Genomic DNA, 9,320 nt, shown 5'->3' on the forward strand with positions numbered 1-9,320 from the left:
TTGAACAGATAAAACTTTGAATGTGATATGGCATGAGATCAAATAATGAGAGGGTTTTATAGATACGAGAAGGGAAGTAACTTGGTGAGTGAGGTTTGGATACAGCTAATAAGAAGGCGTAATTAGGGCCTACTTCAGTGATACTACTGTTTGTAATGACCTTCTTCCCTGCTTCTTCATTCCTTTCAATACAGCTATGTCACTTGATTCATGATTCTATGTTTTTGAAAAGGGAAACCAATCTATTTTGTTTTTAAAGTTTGTCAAATGGTAGACCCGTTGCATAATCTTTCCCATCTCTTAACACTCCATATTCAAGATTCATATCAAAATTCGAAATCTAGATTTGGCATCAGATGGTTCCGACATTCTCCTGTTTGCTACATGGTCATATTAGAATTTGGAATCCAAGTTCGACACCTGATGATCTCGACATTCCCCTACATCTCCTCCAACATGATCAGTCCACCACTAGCAAATATTGTATTGTTTGAGCTTTTCCTTTCGGACTTTCCTCAAAGTTTTTAAAACGCGTCTTCTAGGGAGAGGTTTCCACACTCTTACAAAAAATGTTTCGTTCCCTCTCTAACCGATGTGAGGATCTCATAATCCATCCTCTTGGAGGCCCAGCATCCTAACTAACACTTGTTGCTCTTTCCGATAGATGTGGGGTTTCACAGATATACTAATATTATATTTGGTATAAGTGACAACTTTCAATTCTTTTAAATCTCAGCATTACTATCATTTAGATGTGATCTCGGTTCATTCATGTACCCTTCATTTACTCGGATGTTACATGTAACGACACTTTCTTCAAAAGAAAAAAAAAAAATATATGCTAATAATCATTCAAAATCAAAATTTAATGATACGATGATAACCGAGTTTAAAAGTATATAAATCACTCTGAAACAAAGAAACTAATTAAGTAAAACTTGTGCTTATAAGCTTGATTTTTAAGAATAAAGGTGGCTCGGATCTCTCTGGATAGAAATGAAAGAAAATGCAGATGAATTTGGTAGACAAATGGAGATGTGTAAACAACCGAATTAAATGGGAATTATAAATATGGCAAAAAGGGACAAGAAAAGGAACATAGAATAGGACCAATATGTTGTTGGCTCTCACAAATGGCATGGTCCATAAGCTTTCTAATCCACACCAAATAACTTATTAATTTAAAGGGATTAACCCATAGTCCTTATACATATCATCTTCTCTTAATTTCATATCCATAAACAATCCCACGTGGGTTGGCCACCCTCTTATAAATATCCCCATTAACACCCAAACAACCCCACCTCTCAAACCCAATTTTTAGATTGATAAACAATGAGTAACTTCATACGATAAGAAAAAAAGGTAGCATCAACTTCGCCCTCGGTGGTTTTAAAATGGGTATGCTAGTGAGAGGTTTGCACACCCTTATAAGGAATGGTTCGTTCCCCTTTCTTATCCCGTCTCTTCAAAATTCGGCCTCATAGGTTCTCAATAAAATGTTAGAAGTCTAGAAAAATAAATATCTAAGTCATATGTGTGGTTTTAAAATGCGTATGCTAGGGAGAGGTTTACATACCTTTAAGGAATGATTCGTTCCCCTTTCATCTCTTCAAAATGGAGACTATTGGCTAAAGGTGAAAATGTCCAATTGAGATATTGGAACTGTTGGACGAACACGACTCTCCACAATGGTATGATATTGTCCACTTTGAGCATAAGCTCTCATGGCTTTGCTTTGGGCTTCCCAAAAGGCCTCATACCAATGGAGTTAGTATTCCTCACTTATAAACCCATGATCATTCCCTAAATTAGCCGATGTGGGACTTTCATTATCCAACAGGAACCATCATCATCAAGGAGACAGCGACCTTCGTGCATGTCAACTATCACATACCTACGTGGTTTCTTGCCCTCATCCAAACAATTTCACAACCAACAAAAGCCAGAGAAACCCTAATTGGTCCCACATGATATTCATATGTTACCGTAAGGTTCATACCATATATATCCAAAACACAGATTTACACCCATTAATTTAAGAAGTTGAAACATAATAACATAGTAATTCAGCCATCATTTATTGAGATAAAATTCCATAACATGTACAGAACCAAACAGCTGCTGTGGTTTTAAGCAACAAATTCTTAAAAGGAGAGATTTGGAAGGTACAATATCAACAAGGATATGTGCAGTTACATGTGTAAACGCCCAAACAAAGTCCATCGGCATCGCTTCCAAGCTGACCTCTGCATAACCTCATGCAGTATTCATCGTAGCATACCTGGTATGTGGATATTGGCAACACCGTCTGGCATATCCTCCCATTCACACTCCTCACCATCATCTCTTCTCCTACATTCAAAATACAACATCTTTATGCTCAATAAACACTCTTATAAGTAATGTTAAAAAAATAAAATATGATCAAAGAAAGTATTACCACTGAGAAGAAGGAAAACAAGAAGAACCATCAGAGTTGAAATGGACTTGGAATTCATGTTTCTTTTTTTTTTTTTTTCCTTACCAATTTGCGAACTCTAAGCTGTGAATTATTGGCTTTGATTAATGGTATTATATACATAAACAAAGAAGTCTGTTTATGGGAAGTCCGGTGACTTTATGGTATGTGTTACAATCTGTTTATGCTTTTGGCTTTTGTATCCTTATTTAAGGTAAGTATTTAATAATAACGGCAGCAAGTTCCAACAAGATAAATTCAACTATGGGTTGTAACCGTGAGGGGTTGGAAAACTGTTTGTCTTTGGTTTTCAGGTCAAATTCATATCCATCCATATCTGCCTCTACTCGGGTTCAAGGTCTCTCAATGTAATGTTGCATCCCATCATCTCATGAAATAATACGTAAATGTCATGCGATGTGATTGGTATGCTGTTTTCGATGAATTTGTTATGTTTTATGCTATGATATGTTGTGATGTGATTTATTGATGACGTGTTTGTAATATATTATGTGATTGTTATGATGTAGGCTATGATATGTGCATGATATGAACTATTATGTCTGCAAGCACGAAAATGTTATGTTATAACTTGTAAGTTGCATGAATAATATGATATGATTGACATGAAAAATGACAAATAGATGAAATACAACTCTGGCATATGCATGAAAGATTGCGATAAATGATGTTAGTGGGATTGTATTCTAGGTAGATTTAGGGACCTTATGCATTGTTGTGTGTTCATACATTGAGAGATACCTTTGTTCCTTCACGATAGTACGGATGCGTACACGACTAGGCAGAAGAAGGTCATATGTTTAGCATAATGTTGTTGTGACGGTCGCTACTTCTAATGGGTGTCCGACATTAACAACTCACAGAGTATGCTCATCCGACCAGAAAGGAGTCCAAGAGGTGTGCAAACCAATTGGTGGGTCCATAATCGCACGTGTGGGCCGAGTGTAGGAAAGTAATTACACATCCAAGTTGCTTGTTAGGATAGCCACCTTAGGAAAACGGACTGTTATAATAGGAACCATGCATGCATTTGTATGTCCTTGCACCCTAACTACTATAGGGGTCGCTTATTTAGTATTTTTAAAATACTCAAGCCATGTGCTATTACATTTTTAAGTAAAGGCAAGACGCACCTGTAAGGCTGACAGTGATATCGCAAATCCCAAGACTGTGCACATGCATAGATTCACATTTAATTTTGGTAGATTATAGGTTAGTACAAGTTGAATTGCATTTCCATTTAGTAGTATAGGTTGAGTTGTATTTCCATTTAGTAGCATATAGGTTGCTTAGGGCGTTTCATTTTGTATTACTCTTCATTTATTTATTTCCTTTGTGTTAATTTATTTTCAAGATAATAAACGAAGCATGCAAGTTTAATGTTGAGGCTACGATAAAATATCAATAGAGTTAACTCTGCATTAAATGTTGATGATGTGTGTACGGTAGCAATCTAAAGTAAAAGTAGAAAATTTTAGGGTAGTTACAGAGTCACCCACCAAATATTATTAAATACTCATTTCTTCCCAACATTTTTATAGGTAAAGAAAAGGGGTCTCTAGACAAATGACGACTTCTACGGTAGAGATCATAGAATAATGTTATATGTTTGATGTGGAGGAGGTGGCTCACCCTTTTTTGATGTTGTAGATCGACGAAGCGATTAATTCCATCTCTGGAATGAACTAGCTTTCGTTTCTTTGATTTAGGATAGTTTGCTTTACTTATGCAGCAGTAATCGATAGCCAAAATTGAGGCACTACCTTAAATAACTTATATCGATAAGCGTATTTTTGCATGTCTCCGCTATGTGTGTGACATATGTCTCCACTGGTTGGAATACACTTCTGTCGACGCTAGACAACACGTGTCTAACCCGAAACGATTAGCTTTCACGAGATTTGACCTCATATCCAACAATTTGAAAGTAAATTTTATATAATTTTTAGTCAACCACATACCTTAATAAGCACATTGAAACTTTGAGAAATATTTATTGTTACCAAAAATTGAGGCGTTAACACCGGATCTATGAGGATTCTTTCTTAAATAAACATTCTCTAATACCAACATTAGCTAGCGAATCTTGAAGACAAATTAAGGTCAAATACTCCAAACTAATCTCGTGTTCTTGGTCGTTTCTTGGTGGAATCAGTCGGTCCAAATGCCGAAACCTACTATCTTTAATCTAGTGAACAATTCTTTTAGTCTCTTGCCTTCATCCAAACAAGTTCACGACCAAGAAAAGTTAGAGATCCCCTAATTACTCCCACACGACATTCATATGGTACCGTAAGGTTCATACCCCTAAGAGCTTTACCCTATTCGATTGAAACGTAATAACATTGTAATACAACCATGGTTTATTCGAACGAAAGTCAATACATAACTAAACAGCTGCTGTGGTTTTAAGCATCAAATTCTTAGAAGGAGAGAATTTGAAAGGTAAAGATCAACAAGGATATGTACAAGTACATTTGTGAAGGCCGAAACAAAGTCCATTGGCTTCGGATCTAAACTGCCGTCGGCAGTATGTCGTGCATAATGAATCGTTGCATATCTGTGGCTTGTATATTGGAAACCTAGTATGACAATTCTCCCCATTCACACTTCTCACCATCATGTCTTCTCCTACATTCAAAATCCAACATTTTTATGCTCAAAAAACATTCTTATAAGTAATGTAAAAGAAAAAATATGATCAAAGGAAGGATTACCACTGAAAAGAAGGAAAACAAGAAGCATCATCATGGTTGGAATGGACTTGGAATTCATGTTTCTTTTGTTTACCAATTTGCAAACTCTAAGCTCTGAAGTGTATTGGTTTTGATTAGTGGTATTATATACATAAACAAAGAAGAGTTGATTTAGTGTTTAGATATCTGTTTATGGGAAGTCTCGTGATTTTATGGTATGTGTTGCAATCTTTTATGGCTCTTACCTTTTGAATCATTATTGACAACAAGTTCCAACAAGGTGTATTTAATTATGGCTTGTAACCCTGAGGTATTTGAAAACACTTTTCTAAGTTTCTTAATATTTTATCCATCCAGATGAAGATATTATGAAACTACGTTTCTTTTATTTAGGGTGGTTGATGTTGATGTTAGTAGTTTTGACCTTGTGATCTTCACATGCTTATGAAGTTGTATATTTTTCGTTTGGTTTTATGGACCTTAGATAAGGTTTGTCTTTGCTAATCAAATACAACTTGTGTAGAATCTAAATTTGTTTGGTCACACACGCTGTCTGCATGTGCATTCAATCGTCTGCAATACAACCGATTTGTCTCTATACTAGGTAGAGTTATTTGGCTTGATCTTGCCTTTACTTGGGGTAAAGATCTCTCAATGCAATGTTGCATCTCATTATCTCATGCAAAATAAACATACATGCTCAACGGGGCGATAACTTTCATCAAACTCTCGGAATACAGAGCTCACAAATTCTCATTCTTCTTTCGCATGAATTAAACATATACATATATAGTTGAAGGTTAAAACATAATGGCAAAACTCAGATAATTTTCATAATACTTCATATTATGCATCTTGATAACCATATATCCTAAATTCATTTCATGCGAAAACTAATCTATACACTAGCATGCATGCAACAAAGCTAATCCTATAATCGTTTCTTCCTAATTTTGTGCAGGGACTTATGTGATTGACGCGTGCACTTTAACTTATGTTTCATCTTCTCTTCCATGCCCATTTTGTGTGGTGTGTTAGATGATGCATTATCCTCCTTAGTCGCATCAAGACACTGCTCTAGGTTTTCGTGTGGTCGGATGGACGCCACTTGAGGGTTGTCGCTTTGTTTGTAGCAACGTACAGATCACAATCTATTCTCTTTATAGTAAGGTTGTAACATTGTGCAGTCATAAAGCGGGTCATCTGAAGCATTTGTCTGTCTTCCTATTTGAGTTTTTTATATCTTGTTTTGTAGTTGTATCTCAAACTCATTTTCCCAAGCTTAATACGCCTAGGGAAACCGACCACATATCCCAAGTTGAGCCGAAGTTAGAGAGGGGTGTGGATCACGACCAGGTAGACGAGCCAATCAGGGTAAGGGGGAGCGTGTGTCAAAGTCAGGTGTAAGGCGCGACTCTTCGAGTAGAATTATGGGTCAGTTTGTGGATTGGTCATGGGTCAGTTACTAGATCAAATCGTGTATTGGGTCATTTTAGTATTGGATTAGGTCGTGGATCGGGCCCTTTGGGTACGATGCGTGGATAGTGGGTTGGGCGTTGGATGAGTGAAGATGGGTTGTTGAGTTTTGTTCATATTGCTTATGCATGAAATTGATGTATGCTAAGATATGAAATTGATATGGGTCTAGTAAGTTCTATGGGTATAAAAGTGGTACACCTATGCATTTTTCCATCCCAACAATAGTCACTTATGGATCATTTTGAATATTTAAACTATTTTTAAGACAAGAGTAAAGACATCTTAAAAGATGACAATTATTACAAGACGTAGAGAGTGCATGATGAATCGTTGCATGCCGGTGGCGAGAATATCGGCAACACCCTCTGGCATTGCGCCCCATTCACACTTCTAACCATCGTTTCTTCTCCTACACAAGCCCACCATCAAAACAAGAATTATGATGTGTTGATTATAGAATGAATGATTTAAGTAATGTAACCCATTAAGTGATCTAAACAAATATGCAAAATCTAACTGATGATAATGTTGATCATGTGAGTTATTTCTTTTGATCACTAGTGTGTATATATAGCGAAGAAGGAATCGTTTAATATCTAAAATAATTGGTGTGAGATACCACACATCAGTTGCAGAGATGAAACCTATCTCTAGTACATGCATTTTAAAATCATGAAGTCGACGATAATACGTAATGGGCTAAAGTCTATATGCTAGCGGTAGGTTTGGGTTATTACAAATGGTTTCAGAGTTAAACACCTAGGTGTGTGCCAACAAGAACGCTGACCTCCAAAATGGTAGATTGTGAGATCCCACATTGGTTGGAGAGGGGAACGAAACATTTCTTATAATAGTGTGAAAACCTCTCCCTGGTAGACGCGTTTTAAAACTGTGAGGTTGACGACAATACGTAATGGGTTAATGTGGACAATATCTGTTAGCGGTAGGTTTGAGTTGTTACAAATGGTATCAGAGTCAGAAACTGAACAATGTGCCAATGACGATGTTCGGTCCCCAAGAGGATGGATTGTGAGATCCTAGATCAGTTGAAAAAGGAACGAAACATTTCTTATAAGGGTGTGAAACTCTCTTCCTAGTAGACTTGTTTCAAAACCGTGACGCTGCAGACAATATATGCTAGCGGTGGGTTCGAACGGTTAGATTTAGTGTTTTTGGGTAGTATATAGATATTAGAATATTTGTTCGTTTGGTTTTTATTATTAATAGCTCTTTCCTTTTGGATTCTATGGTTCAAGATATGAAAATTGATAGATAGTAACAGCCACAATTTCCATTCAAAGAAACTTGATTAAGGCTTGTAACTGCCACAATTTCTCTGATTCTTATCTTGTAACCTAAAGTATTCAAATAGCCCATAAAAAAAGATGTTTGGAAATAATTTCTCCTTGCTTTTTAGGTCAAATTCTAACTTTCAAAATATATTTTCGACCGATTTACATGGTCTGAATTGGGTTGAGTTAGGAATTTTTTTTTTTACCCAACCCAAAAGTTCGGGTGGGTTGGATTGATAATCAAACCCAACCTAACTCTCTATTCGAGTTGGGTTATTGAGTTGTAAAAAATATTTAAGTTTTATTTATCTACAATTTATAATTATTTGGATACAATGTTATATAAAATATATTAAAAGTTCACAAACAAGCACAAATCCATCTATAATTATTCATAAAAAAAAAATAATAATAAAAAACTCAATAAAAAACAACAAACGAAAATGGCAACATATTAACATAGTTCAACATTGTCATAAAACTAAAGACAACAAAATATCGATATTTCTTTAGAATTTTTTAAAGTAAGAAAAATATAAGAATACATCACGAAATTAAATAAACATGTATATAACAAAAATAAAAATACTATTTTAATTACTATATGCTTACTTATATGTAACCGGATAAAGTTAGATAACCTAAACTATTAAAAAAATAAAAATCTATTAATACAGAAAGATTTTTATTATAATTTATATATTTTTATTTGACACGGGTCAATTTGAATGTTTTATCTCATGAACCCAAACCCGAAATCGAACAGATTCAGTTCGGGTTCAGAAAAATGAACCCTACCCTACCCAAAATATTAATAAAACCCAACCCAACCCAACCCTTATAGTTTGGGTTGAGTTGGTCCGGGTTGTCGGGTTAAATGTACACCCTTAATATTTAGAGAAAAATATTTGAATGTGAGCATGAAGGAAAAACCATTATATTCTCTATTTATGCTACTAATGTTGCAATGGTTTGAACGATCCATAAATCCTAGCCAAAGACCCGCATCGTCTACCTTGTCGTGATTCACACCCCTCTCAAACCCAACCCTCGTGGATTGTTTTGGGTCATTTTCTAAAATTTTAGACCATCCATAAGCCAATTTAGACATTAATGAAAGCTATTATTTAGTCAAAAGTAGATTTAATTAATGCCGCTACTATACCTTTGACTCGATGTCATGGATACACGTAGTACAAAAATAATTAATGACTCTAGCCAACCCTAGACCAACTCTTTTTCATTGGCTGACATAGACTTGGTGGTTGGGCCCATTCCTTTGAGGTTTAAGAGCGAGCCCATGGGCCATAATTAAGATTAAGGAGGCCCAATATAGGAGCTGGCACGGCAATACGTGTGAAGAAGCTATGG

At 35.7% G+C, this 9,320-nt stretch overlaps 1 long non-coding RNA gene across 1 annotated transcript; it reads right to left on the reverse strand.

The window, feature by feature from the left end:
* Positions 1-2,057: 2,057 nt before the first annotated feature.
* LOC111482659 lies at positions 2,058-2,533 on the reverse strand. The gene is made up of 2 exons (XR_002718247.1): positions 2,444-2,533; positions 2,058-2,355 (listed from the first exon to the last, which is right to left on the reverse strand). It is a non-coding gene; the product is annotated as an uncharacterized LOC111482659 (long non-coding RNA).
* Positions 2,534-9,320: the final 6,787 nt, after the last annotated feature.

The sequence above is a fragment of the Cucurbita maxima genome, unplaced genomic scaffold (assembly GCF_002738345.1).
Source record: "Cucurbita maxima cultivar Rimu unplaced genomic scaffold, Cmax_1.0 Cma_Scf00008, whole genome shotgun sequence".
Lineage (NCBI taxonomy): Eukaryota > Viridiplantae > Streptophyta > Magnoliopsida > Cucurbitales > Cucurbitaceae > Cucurbita > Cucurbita maxima.